Source organism: Ictidomys tridecemlineatus, chromosome 5 (assembly GCF_052094955.1).
Source record: "Ictidomys tridecemlineatus isolate mIctTri1 chromosome 5, mIctTri1.hap1, whole genome shotgun sequence".
In the NCBI taxonomy this organism is placed as follows: Eukaryota; Metazoa; Chordata; class Mammalia; order Rodentia; family Sciuridae; genus Ictidomys; species Ictidomys tridecemlineatus.
In genome coordinates, this window is record NC_135481.1 from 20,808,311 (window position 1) to 20,822,270 (window position 13,960).

Sequence of the window (13,960 nt, forward strand, 5' to 3'; positions counted from 1 at the left end):
CATGGAGGCCTCCCTGCGTGGGGGAGCTGTTGAGCGAGTTCCCACTGCCTAAATGGTGACCAGGAGCCGTCTGAGTCTCTTCAGGCTGCTGTAACAAAATTCTACAGACAGAATTGCTTATAAACAACCAAAATCTATTTCCCACAGTTTGGGAGGTTTTCCAAAACCAAGTGCTGGCAGATGTGGTGTCTGGTGAGGGCTCAGTTCCTGGTTCATTGACAACTGCCTTCCGTCGCTGTGTCCTCACATGGCAGAAGGGATGAAGGACCTCTCTGGGGTCTCTCTCTCTCTCTCTCTCTCTCTCCTTTTTTTTTTTTTTTTTTTTTTTTTGGTACCAGGGATTGAATCCAGGAGTATTCAACTACTGAGCCACATCCCTAGCCCTTTTTATAATATTTTGTTTAGAGACAGGGTCTCACTGAGTTGCTTGGGGCCTTCCTAAATTGCTGAGGCTGGCTTTGAACTCACCATCCTTCGTCCTCAGCCTCCTGAGCTGCTGGGACTATCCATGTGCACCACCCACCGCACCTGGCTTGGGGTCTCTTCATAAGGGCACTAATCCCATTCACAAGGACTCTTGTCAGCAGAAGCCAATCACCTCCCACTGGCCCTCCTCCAAACACCATCTTACTGGGAATTAGGTTTCAGCGTATGAATTTCGGGGGTGCACCAACATTCAGCCTACAGCAGGAGTGAATTAGGATCACATGTGACGGCCTGTTGAATCTCAGAAACGTGACGCTGAGCCAAAGAAGCCAGGCAAGGGCACACTCTATGATTCCACTGTTATTGCAGTTCTAGAACAGGCAAAACTCATCGACAGGAATAAATATCAGGAGCGTGGTTGCCTCTGAGGAGGAGGAAGGATATTGAAGAGGGGCGTGAGGGAACATTCTGTGGAGATGGAAGCCATCTCTGTCCTGATTAGAGTGTCGTTCCACAGGTGTATATGTTTGTCAAAATAAATTGAATAGTACATTTAAAAAAGCATTGCTATGACCATAGGTGAGGGTAGTCAGAAATTCACAGGCAAATGGTAGCCTGTCGCTATCCCACAGGGACTCAGCCCTTGCAGGAGGGAGCCACCTTAAGAGCTTTCCTTCTGTTAAGATACTTGGTTTGGCTGCTTCTCATCTGGGGCTTAGGGGTCTGCCCTCTCATCCCAGCCACAAGCTAAATACCTAAACACCACCTCTTCTGGGCGCCTGAGTAATATTTTTACCCTTGAGCCAACACCATTCACATCTGAGCAAGAAAGTGACTGGCAGCGGTGGCATAAGGTCAAACACTAGAGGACACAGGCTGATGCCTCCCGAGGTTGGTGGGAAGGCACTGCCTCATCCCATGAGATGATACTTTCCAAGGAACTCTGTCTTTTTTTCTCTTTCTTGCTTCTCCTCCTCCTCCTCCTCTCTCTCTCTCTCTTTCTCCTTTTTTTTTTTTTGGTAGCAAAGACCTCTTCACATTGACAAATTATGAATATGCATAAAAGATGGTTATGAGACCACTCCACGTCTCTGAACTGAGGCCAGCTGAATTCCTAGGACTCTAGTCACTGGTACTTTTCCTGCATTTTCAGCAGCACCTGAAATAGATTTCATTTCATATGAAATGCAAAACACTGCAGAGAGAAAGCTCACCCTGGTCTCTGATCCAAGAGAGGGTTCTCGAGCCCGGTGTTCATATTTTTTTTTTCCTCCCTTTCTTCAAAATACTTGCCTCGCTAAGCCCACAGATGGAGATCATAGGATAAGTAGATGCATAATATATTACTCAAAATATTCCACCAGGCATCTTCTCTTACGGGTCAGGAGGACTTGCAAATGGAGTCTTCTAGGTCACCGCATTTCCATCCCAGAGAAAGTCTCTCTCATAATTAAGATTACGTCAGCATTTCCATTGCAGAACCTCGTGGTGAAATCTACCTTGAAGCACAGCTTGGTTTTAAAGTTCTTGGTCTTGGAGAAAACTCATTCTCTCTTAAGATGGTTGTGCAAGGGATTTTTCCCTCTTACAAACTGGGGAGAGGAAAATGCATGGCAAGCCAGGAGCGAGTGCCTGTGTGGTCAACCTGCAGGCCAGCTGCTGGTCAGGGAGTCGGATGGAGAAGGGCCATGTGGGGCCCCAGGGTTTCCTGGACAGTGGGCAAGTAAAGACAGAGTTGCCTCTGAGTCCCAAACCAGTGCTTCCCAAACTGTCCCCTGCCAATCCCCTACCTGAGAATCCCCCAGGCAGTGCGTGTTCTGGATGCAGATTCTTGCCATCCCACACTCTGCCTCCCTGCCCAATCAGAATATGCAGCATGGAGCTGGGGAATCTGCATTTTATAGCTACATTCCTAAGACAATTTCTTTGCCCAGGAAAAGTGCAGTCACACTGGTCTAGGCTTTGCTGTGTCGTTGCTGGCAACCTTCGCCAAGTATCTTTTCCTCTTTAAGTCTCGTTATCCTCATTTATACAATAACAGCTAACACTAATGGAGTGTTTATGATGCGTCAAACATGTTCTAAGAGAGTTGCATGAAGTAACTCATCAAATTCTACCAGTGGCCCTGTGCTATTGGTACCAAAATGTTATGTACACAGAGAGATTAAGTAAGTTGCCCAAATCATACAGCTAGTAGATCTCCAGAATGGACTTTGAACTCAGAGTCTGGCTCTGGCAGGTCCAATGCCTCTTGGTGGATGAGGCTAACTCTTTGGTCTTGGCTTGTGAGAGGTGAATGGAGGAAGTTGAAGATGGGTAACTACTTTGTGGGCAGTGTGATCCTTTTTATGGGATTTTAATCTGAGGTTTTCTGAGCCTGGGTCTGTGTCTGTCCAGCTCCCTGCTCAGGACTGCCTGGCTTCCTAGTCTCTTCTGCCATGCCTGCTGACCTTCCTGGTCTCCCCTCAAATCTTTGATTGGTGAATAGCTAATTTTGCCAGCTAAGTTACACTCAAGTGTTAAAAAATGATGAGAGCTTAATATGATGGCTTTCCTCAGAGAACATGCTTTCTCTGCTGCTGAAATTTTGACTCAGAATTTCCCAGTCTGCTCACACTGGGGACTACGGTTCCCCTTGCCAGCCCTGTGCTTTAGGAAGGGTTTCTGAAAGAAGCAAATTTCATTAACTAATTAGGAATCCGTTCCACGTGTACACAACTTTATATTTTATAAAACAGAAGACAATTCTCGGGTATTATTTGGGGGGCATTTTTGAAATCTTGGAAAGCTCAGAAGAAACCCTCCTCATTACCATCTTGATGGGCCACCAAGTGTCTGGAGAGTCCTTGTAAGAAGCCAGGTCTCTCCCCAAAGGGCAACTAGTGACGGCAGAATGGATTCTGTCAGGGTGATGGCGGTGGCTGGTACGATTTTGTGACAGCAGGTGTCCCACGCTTGTCTTTGTGTCTGGCTCACCAGGACTTTCTTCCCCGAGAGCCTGTCGGGGAGGTACAGCAGTGCTCCTGAGGGTAGCAGGTGGTCCAGGGAACCCTGGGCGGGAGAGGGCTGCTGCCAGGTGATCATGTGGACTGGGAGTCACTGCAGTCCGTCTTCACCGTCTGGTACTTGCATTGTCCTCTGTTTGGTTAAGTTATATGTTCCCTGGGCTCAGTGCATGCACCTGGCACACAGGGCTGAGGAGCACTGGATGCATGGACCACCCTTTGGCTGTGGAGTGTTCATGCCACTGCAGCCACCCTGGGTTGAGGCTCTTCCTTGGACACCTTTGCCATGCTTTGCTTTGGGGACCTTAGGCTCTCTTTCTGAGGGGTGTAGAGCTGGTTTAAGTGTGACATCTCAGGGAATCCCTCAGTCCCAGACAAACTAAGACAGTTGGTCTCTGGATCACTTGTTCCCCCAATACCAATTAGGAAGACTCCTTCCCTCCATCAGGACTTTGTTCACACCTTACCTTCTGAGTGAGGCCCGCTCCCTCTGGAGCTCACCCCTCCACATTCCTCTTGTACTGCTTTTTTTTTTACTGTTGTGATAGCATCTGCCACTTTTTTTTCCCACACTATGTTCTTTATTTAGTTATTACCGTCCTTGTTTAATATTTATCCACTGCTACTAGAATTAGATAGTAGGAAAACAGGGCTATATGTCTATTTTGTTTCCTGATTTAGTCCAAATGCTTAGAACAGTGTCTGGCATGTAGTAGATGCTCAATAAACACTAAATGTATAAGTGAGTGAATGCTCATATTTTATGAGCAGATTGTACTAGATACCATGGAGGGAGAGGGTTTTTTTAAAAATCATGTTTTGACATGAATTCTCTTTCATTTTTTGATTTTTTAAATTGGTGTATTGTATCATATCATAGAGGATAAATAATAGTGGAATTTGTTATATATTTTTATGTGCATATAATATAAAAATATAATTTTGTCAGTTTCATTCCCCAGTATAACACCTCACCTGTCCCTCCTCTCCTCCCTCTGATTCCCTTCCTCTATTCTACTGGTCTCTATACTATTTTCATGATATCCTCCCTACACCTTTTTATCTCTCTAGCTTCTACAAATGAGATAAAACATATGACCCTTGACTACCCAGGTATGGCTTATTTCACTTAACATAATGCTTTCAAGTTTCAGCCATTTTCCTGTAAATGACATAATTATTTTGTTTTTTATGGCTGAATAATACTCTACTGTATGGATATATACCACATTTTCTTTATCCATTTATCCACTGATCCATACCAGTTGGTGTCTCTCAGGCACTAGGTGGCAGGCCTAATCACCAACCACTTCTAACAGGTACTGCTTCCTGTTTCCTCTGTTTCCAGTGATGATATTACCATTTAGCTATGCTGTCAAGTTAGAAAACTGAGTCATTCTTGACCTTTCCTTTTTCCCTCACCTCTCATATTCATTAAACCATCAAATTCTATTAATTTTACTTCTAAATGTTTCCCAAAATATATTATCACTTTCATTCAATACCAACAACCAACTTGCCCCATCCCCAGTCCAGGTCCACTCCAACAGACTCCTGACAGTCTTCCTGTCTCCAGTCGTTCCCCTTCAAGCTCAGCCTCTACACAGCTGTCCCTTTTCCCTGTTGAAGGCCTATGCGCACCAAGTCTGGTCATAGCCAAGGACCCTGTACTCACATATCAGTGGGATCCACATAAATAATAGATTGTCACACTGGCCTCTCTGGCTCACAGCCTTCATACACTTGTTTCAACACTTGTTCCTGTGATCTAAGGACCTGTTTGGGTCATGATTTCTTTTTAGAACCTGATGAAAACTGATTTAATGCATAGAACTTTCCTTACAACTTCAGGGACTCTGAAGCCTGTGGACTTTGAGTCCTTGACCTGCATGATCCAGTTCCAGACTCTTGCACAGCACACGTGGCCCTTCTTGGCCTGACCCATCACCCCTCTCCTGGTCTCTGGTTATGTCCACCTACCGCACTCCAGTGTCCCAGCAACCCTGGGGTTCTTGGATTGCCCCTCATGGACCATCTATTCTTCTAGTGACCTAGAAGAACCTGTGTCTTTAGATTCTGAGTCACCAGAGTGCAGAGGTGAAGAGATGATGTCACCTGCCCATCTGAACTTTCCATTTTAACTCCACACCTTTCTCTTATCAGGCTGTACCCTGCTTGGGTGCCTTTTCCATTCACTTGCTCACATCCACTTCAAAATTTCAGGAAGGCCTCCTTCCTCCTGCAAGACTTTTCTAAAAGTGGCCTCCCTCTTCCTATTGGATCCTTTGTCTGGGTTTCCATATTTCCTTGGGAATATCTGTTTTCTAGTCCTGAATATACTCTATCAGAATCACCTGTTTTTAGGACTATTTCTTAGCAATAAATTAGAAGATTTTAGAGGATAGAAGCAGTTTTGTTCTCAATTGTTTGATCCTTAGTGCTCAGTGTCAGTAAATACTGAATGAATGGGTAAATGAATGAATGAATAGGACAGATGACCAAGGCTGGGAAGGCTGGAGTGAGCCTCCCCAAGGGCAGCCCTGTGTGCTGGCCTGTACCCCTCGTCCTGTTGAGCACCATCCTAGTCAGGGCTGCTAGAACACGTTATCACAGACTTGGTGGCTTAAACAATGGACATTCATTTCTCATGATTGTGAAGCCTGGAATTCTGAGATCAGGATGCCAGATGGCCAAGTGCTGGGTCTTCTCACTGGTTTGTAGACTGCTCTCCAAAGGGTGCTGATCCCACCATGGGGACTGCACCCTGGTGACCTCATGTGAACCTGAATACTTCCTGAAGGCCCCACCTCCAAACACCATCACATTGAGGATTGGGCGTTCAACATACAAATCTCAGTCAGTCAGTCCCCAGCAAATGGTTAATGAAAGAGATGTTGGAAGTTTGGGCAAACAGTGACAGGTAAAGCAAGTATTTGTGATTACAAAGCTGGCAATGGCTTCTCAGAGAGTCCAGGCCTCTGCTAATGACAGGACAGAAGCACATTTCTAGAGCTGGGCAAGAGGTCATGCAGGGCCGGAAGGGGTCTGGTGGAAGGTCGGGCCTTGTGGTGTGGCACCAGCTCTGCTGCATTTTTGCTGTGTGATTTATGGTAGGCTTGTCCGGCTGCTGGCTTTGCTTTCTTCACCTGTTAAATTAGAGGCTTAATTGGATGGACTCCAGGATCCTGTTTTCTGTTTCTGTATCTTTCTTGCTTGATATTGCCTCTTTGCTGCAGGCCTGAGCCTGTACTTTTCTTAGGAGCCAGAGACTTAGTGGGTCTGTACTAGAAATGGCCCCTGGAGGCCACCATAGTACTTGTACCTTGCTTAATTTGACTGCCTAGATAGAAAACTCCAGCTTGGGCAGCATCCAAAAGTATTTCGGGGTTGATAGGGATCTCAGATGTCACCAGTGCTTCAACTGCTGGGTAATTGGGCTTCAAGTGATGACTGGCTACATCTCCAGCTTTTTGTCCCCAGTCAACTTCACCTTTGCTTCCTCACTTTCTCTCCTTGGATATAAAAGCAACTGCTGGGGATAAGCTGGGGCTGCCCCTCATCAGGCGCCCTGTGCAGGGTGTGTGTGTGTGTGTGTGTGTGTGTGTGTGTGTGTATCTCCACGTCTCCACCCTGCCCCTTACGAGGTGAGTCCCACGAGCTACTGCTTTAAACAAGATGCCAAATCCTGAAAGCAGCATCCATCCACACCCTTTGGCCCGCTGGGAGGTCAGCACGCTGCCATAGGCCTCATGACAGCGCTGGCACGGACTTTGCTTGAGAAATGAAGGAATTGAGAAACAGGTGGAAGATCTTGCCACCATTCTAAGCCAGGGCTCTTTAGCATTTCTGGTCTTGCTTCTAGAGACCAAGGCCAGAGGACTGCCTCTGGGGTGGGGGGGGGTCTCAACTAACCAGATCCACTCACTTGCCCCCAAAACACAAGCAGGAAAGGTAATAGTGTAAAGCAGGAAAGGGAACTTTAATCAATATGGCCGTACTGGGAAGGCGAAGGGAGATCCAGCACCTCAGCCCCATCTTTGGGGTGCTGACGAGAGCTTTAAGTTTAAACAGAGGAGGAGTTGGGGTGGTGGTGGGGGAAGTGTGCAGAATTCAGCAGCCTTTGTCAACCTGTGGTCTCGCTGACCATTCTCTAGTTCTGGTTCTGTGGGGTGGCTCCAGAGAAGTCTGTTATTTAATGGGGACCATTTCCACTTGCTGTTCAGGATGTCTGTCTATTCCACCTGTGATCTTGAAAGAGGGTGACAACTGGAGATTTTGAGGCACCACTTCAGGAGTCTGAAACAGGACACTGTAAATATTTTCTCAGTTTTCAAGGGGGATAAAATAGGTCCAATAAATTTAGGCTAGTAAACGTTGCATTCTGGGTCTTTCATGAACACTCCTTAGATGACTATCACATCTATGTGCATCGCTGAGCAGGGACTGAATCCAAAATCTAAGGAGATAAAGGAGACATACAAAATGAAGGCAGCAATGTCAAGCTTTATCCTGCTAGTAGCTGCTCATAGGCATCTGAAGGTCTAAGTAGAGTCATTTTTTTTTTTTTTTTTAACAAAGGCATCTGAGGTCCCTGTTATTCTAATGGCCCAGATCTTTAGAATTAGCTTCTGGAGACTGTAAGTCACCCATACCAGGACTTCTCATTCCTGCAGAAGAATCAAGGGAATTTGGGATCTGAGGTGTGGGTTTGCCATTCACTTTGTGACCTTCATCAAGTTACTTAACACTGGTGAGCTTCATTTGCCTTATGTGTTTGCTAAATGAAGCTAACTTTCTTGAAGACATCTCCATACTTGGTGTCCTTATGTGATGAAATGCACCTTGGTGTGCAAACTAAAAGCCTAACCAAGGAGCATGCTTTTGTAACAAATAGCAGAGACTCAGCCAACCACAGGTGGCCAACTCATTCAAATGAGGCAAATGTGAATTGTAACCAATGAGCCATGTCCATGCTTCCCTTCTGCTTTCCTCCATAGATGCTGCCTGCCCACTAGGTGGAGGGAGCTCTCTGAACCTCTTCTGGGTCTGAGGATGGCCTGATCCGCGAATCACTCTTTCCTCAATTAAACTCCATTGAATTTAACTCATCCAAAGTTTTTCTTTTCACACTAAAAAGTGGGGGTGATTCCACTTCCTCAGTAGACATCTTGGGAGATAACTTGGATAACACGAATGCTAACCCCTACCACTCTGACCCATACTGGTGACTTTGTGGAGGGTAGTGGGATAGACAGTTCATCCAGAAGATCTCCCTTGCCCTCTAGGAACTGAGTTTCCATCCTGGGTTTACCTTGCCACCCAGGCCCATGGCTTCCCAGTCAGAGTAGGTGTTGGCAGAATCTAAGGGGAACAATCTTGGCTTCCCTGAAAGTGCAATTCACGGCAGGAGGAAGAGGGGAGGGGTATGTGCAGGGAACCCTTTTGCGCAAAGCTTTCTGGGGCAGAACTAGTGTCAGAAGTGGGGCTGAAAGTTCTCAGGGGCTTCAGTGGAGGGGTGGGGAAGCACCACACTGAGAGACAAGACCCTGGGACTGACACCCAGACCCAAGGCTGTGTGATTTATGTCAACTCTCTGCATCTGTGACTCTCAGAGTACAGCACGGGTGGTCACGCAGATTTAAAAAGGGTAAAGGAGAGGCTAAGGAGTCAATAAAAACAGGAAGACCATAGTAGTTTTTTTTTTTTTTTAAATTGAGTTTGCTGTTTACTACAGACTTTTCCCCCTGATTTTTGAATGTGCTGATATGTCTTACAAAGTTACAGAATTAAATTGTATTTTGGTATAATTGAGTGGTTGATCTTTGTTTCTAAGACTAGCAGCCTGTCTTCAGAATTTTGCTGCAAAACAAGTCTAGGCTATTTAATCACTGTGGATAATGATAAGAAATCCTTGCAATTCTTGTTACCAGTTGCAAGAGGACCTTGGTGGAGAGATCATGGCAAAAGCGGCCAGGAAAAAGGAAACCTCCCTTATCCCTTATAACTATTTTGAACACAACTACTGAAAATATTTTAACCTGTTGAGTTTTATTCCACAACGAGAACAGTCTTTCTCCCCTACAAGCCCTTCTCTTTTCATTTTCAATATTAATTCCCTCCGTGATGCCCTTTCCTGAAAACCCAAATAATTATTTACTTGATTATAAATAATGACCCAGCACACGGTCCGAGACAAACACAGCACACCGATTCAGGCTTGACATCTACCTATTATTTATTGTGCCATCCGTACAGCTTCTTGATTGAATTCCTGGTCTTAAATCAGGGGTCCCATCATGGAACCTAACGTGAGAGAAAACCAGATGCACTGGAAGCCATCTATATTTTCCCTCCCTGGCTTGTCAAGCAGTCAGAAAATGGAGACTGGATGGTAAAATGTACATGCTGAATAACTGGTTCCTCATGACACTGTGACATGACCAAACACCAGCTACAGCTCGTGCTACTATGAGAAGATCTGTATTCTAGAGGAGTTCCATCCAAACTCCTTTGTCTAATAGACAGATGTTTAACATTTGGAACATAGAACCAGAGCACTCAAGGCATTGGAATTTTTCCTGAATCTTAAAGAACAGGAAAAAGGGTCAAGGATTTAGGCGAGTTGTTTGAGTTTAGAGGTTGACTCAGTTGGTTTGAAATCTGCTGAGGGCATTTCTCAGGACCCCTCAAGAGCTGTGTCTGGATGGGGTGGGCATTATCTCATTCAATGGGTGCAACCACTGACTGCCAACTGCATGCTAGGCATTGGGCCACATTCTAGAGACCAAAGGATAATGAACCCTTGGTCTCTGCCTTAATGAAAGCTGTCTTTGCAAGAGAAATGGGAAAACAAAAGATTGCAATGCCTTGGTAAGGCTTTTGCAGGACTCCCTGCAGGGTAACTGGAAGGCCTTGGGCAGTGCACTCTGAAGAGGCTCTTGAGCTTGTGCCTCCTAGAGAGCAGTAGTGACCCAAAGTTTCCAAGAGTGGTAGTGTTTTTGAGTTTCCTTTCTCACAATAATTTACCTAATGTTGAGAAAAGCTGTTCTAATAAATGAAAGGGGGTATTAGTTGAGATGCTACATGAAATCTTTTGATGCAAAAAAGGATATTTCTTTTTGGCTCCCTATGGTAAGGAAGCAGCATGGTACAGTGGAAAAAAAATTCCTGCCCTGGCTGTCACTTGCCAGCCATGGAGTGAGTGCCATGCTGGTAACCTGGTTTTAAAGCGGGGGTGGGGGAAATAAAAGTCCTAATTTGTAATGTTTGCCAATTTCAGTGGTGTAAATATTTCCATCATGGCCAACTTAAAACTGTTAATGATTTAACAACTGGCTCATAAAGTTCCTGCAAATGTAATAGGCTCTGGGGAGCCACAGGAGCTGGCTTTTTTCATTATTGCTTCTCTAAGAGTCCTTTTAAGACATCTTTTTCCTAATCATTCCCTCCTGGCCCACCATGAAATTTTAAAACATGCTGTACATCTGTTTACATATTACACATATATCCATGCATTATATATAAAACAGGAAGATATTTTCACACCATCAGAACCAAGGGGGGCTCTACTGTCCCTCATTGAGAATGCAGGCTTTGGATCAAGCACCTCAGGCAGGCAGAGACCAAACTCTTCTCGTTAACCATCAAATACATAATAAGCAGTTAATAATTGTTTGCAAACTAAATGAACACATAAATAAATGTCATTGTTGGTAGAAGAACTAGTTCAAGAAGTGGGACAGAAGAATAAAATAGCATAGGGTGAGAGATAAAGTGCAGAGTTTTGCCCCCATTAACAAATAAGGAAGAGGAGACCTGGTAAGAGCAGTAGGGATGTGGGGAGGCGTAAGTTGGTCCCCGGGGGCAGACCTGCCAGGGACAGGCTGAGAGGTCCAATTCCAGCCAATGTGTGAGCTTCTCAAGCCCCAGCCCAGGATGAGGAGCGATCCCTAGTGACTTTCAGGTGGCCCCTCAGTGGTGAGCCACAGTGGGGTCTGTGCCCTACAAGGTGGAGATAAACAGCCATGAGTGAACTTACTGCACTCTAAAGTTTTAATGAAGAGCTACAATTACCAAGCTCTCTGCCTTATGGCACTTGAGAATCCATCTCAATTTCCCCTTTCTTTCCAAAGCGACAGTGATTAAGGATTCATTCTGCACCTAAAACAAGTGATCAATGGCTCCTGGCAGTTGCCATTGTCTCTCTCCCCCCCCCCCCATCAGTAGACAATGTATCTAGGGGAGCTGCTGGGGCCTGAGAAAAATGAGTTTGCCAGACACAGTTCTATTTTGATTTAGATCACAAATAGCCCAGCTCAGTTTTTACATTGATAACAAGGAGATGGTTCCATTTCCTGCATCCTGCAATCTGAGAATAAGTCCATCTCTGTGGAGAAAGTAGAGAGACACTGTTCTTTTTGGGTTGGTCCTAATATACTGTACCTGGATGTTTGTGGGTAGGCCAGCACACAAGGAGCCTCCCTGTGTGACTGACCTGGCCCCTTTCCTGGAACCTCAGGGGTGGTTTCCTTGGTAACCTCTGCAGGGTAATCAAGCCTGGGTTGTGGTTCTTCATAGTCTACCCCAACAGGTTCATCCCTGGGACAGTGAGTGGCATCTGCCCTAGCGGGAGGGTAAGGGTGGTGAGGAGGCCAGGCTGAGAAAGGGGGCTGTCAGCCATGGCTGCAGTACCCAAGGGCATTGGGGTCGAGGTAGGAAATCCAGGAAGAAGAAGTGAGGGAGGGAGGGAAACTCAACTCTTTCACAGATGGTCTAAGGATAAGGCTTCCAGGCTCTCAGGTGTCCCAGAAGGGGCCTCAATCAGGTAGAAGGATGGGCTTGAGAAGAGCTGACATCCCCAGAGTAACCCTCCACCTCCCCTTTCTTCCTAAAGTGGAAATACACAGGGAACTGATGTCCGAGGAACCTGCTTTAAGGGGCACATGCCAGTTACAGGGATGAAGGGCGATTCAGTGAAAGAAGGCTTAATAACAGCAGCTACCAAGGACACAGTGGCTACAGGGGGCCTAAAGGAGTCAGAGAAGGTTCCATAAGGAGGGGACATCTGGGTGGACAGTGATAGCCAGCAAGCAGGAAAGGGCCCTTATAGAGGGCCCCATTATAGGTGAGGACATGTGTCCTCTGGAGCTGGCTGGGGCAGGGTATGTGAGGGGAGGTAGGATGAAGGGGATCCAGGGACTGTATCTCCCATAGCTATTCTGAGGCATGAAATGACTTCTCATAATATAGTATCTACATACACAAATTCCAACCATAAAAAATGACGATTGAAAAAATTCTGTAATGAAAGAAACCTAAATCTTAGCAATGCCTACCTCTGGGTGCTGGGATCGGAGAGTGACATGGTTGTCCTTTGTTGAATTTTCTGTATATTCCAACTTTCAGTGAGCAGGTGCACCTTTCCCTTTCTTTTTTTGTTTTAACCCATTTATTTCTAACTAGATGTCATGAGATATAAGTCACATGCCATGTAAGTCGCCAATGTGACCTGCACATGTCAATGTTTTCTAGCATACTCACATTTGGACAATTGTCACACAAACAATTTTAGAACATTTACGTTCCCTTCGCCAAGAATTCCTGGGCTAATTTGCAGTTGTCCTGAATTTCTCTTGCTGCCCCCACATCTGTTTTCTGTCTCTGTAAATTTACCTATCTTGGATATTTTTAAGAAATGAATCATATAAGAAACAGTCGTTTGTGACTGTTCATCTGTGTCATAAAATGTGTCTGTATTTCACTTTTTTTTATAGCTGAATAATAGTCCCTTGTATGGATGTACCACACCTTGTTTATCCACCTTTATTTGTTGGACACTTGGATTATTTCTATATAATAGTTACTATAAAATGCTTCTGTAAACATTTTTCTACATTTTTTTGTGGGAACATATATTTTCAATTATTTTGGTTATGTAGCTAGGAGTGGAATTGCTGGGCATATGGTAGCTCTGTATTTAACTTTCTAATGAACTTCCAAAACTATTTTCTAAAATCTCTCCACCACTTTACATTCCCAATAGCAGTGTATAAGTGTTCCAATTTCTTCTAACCCTCTTCATCATTTGTTACTATATATCTTTTTTATTCTGGCCATTCTTATGGATGCGAGGTGGTATCTCACTGTGGTTTTTATACATTTTTCTCCAGTGACGAATGATATAGAGGGCCATATCATGTACTTATGGACCATAAGAAATGTAAAACAGTTATTAAAATCCTTTGACCATTTTTAAATTGTTATTCATCTTTCTATTAACCACTTATAGGAATTCTTTATAAATTCTTGATACTATATCCTTGTCAGATATATGGGTTGTCTTTTTACTTTCTTCATAGTGTCCTCTAAAGCACAACAGTTTTTAATTTTAGTGAAGTACAATTTAGTTATTTGGTTCCTTGTTTATTACATGCTAAGAAACCCTGGCCTAATCCAAGATCATAAAAGTTTACCTGTATGTTTTCTTCTAAGTGTTTTGTAGTGTTGGCTCTTACACGGAATTTAGGTCT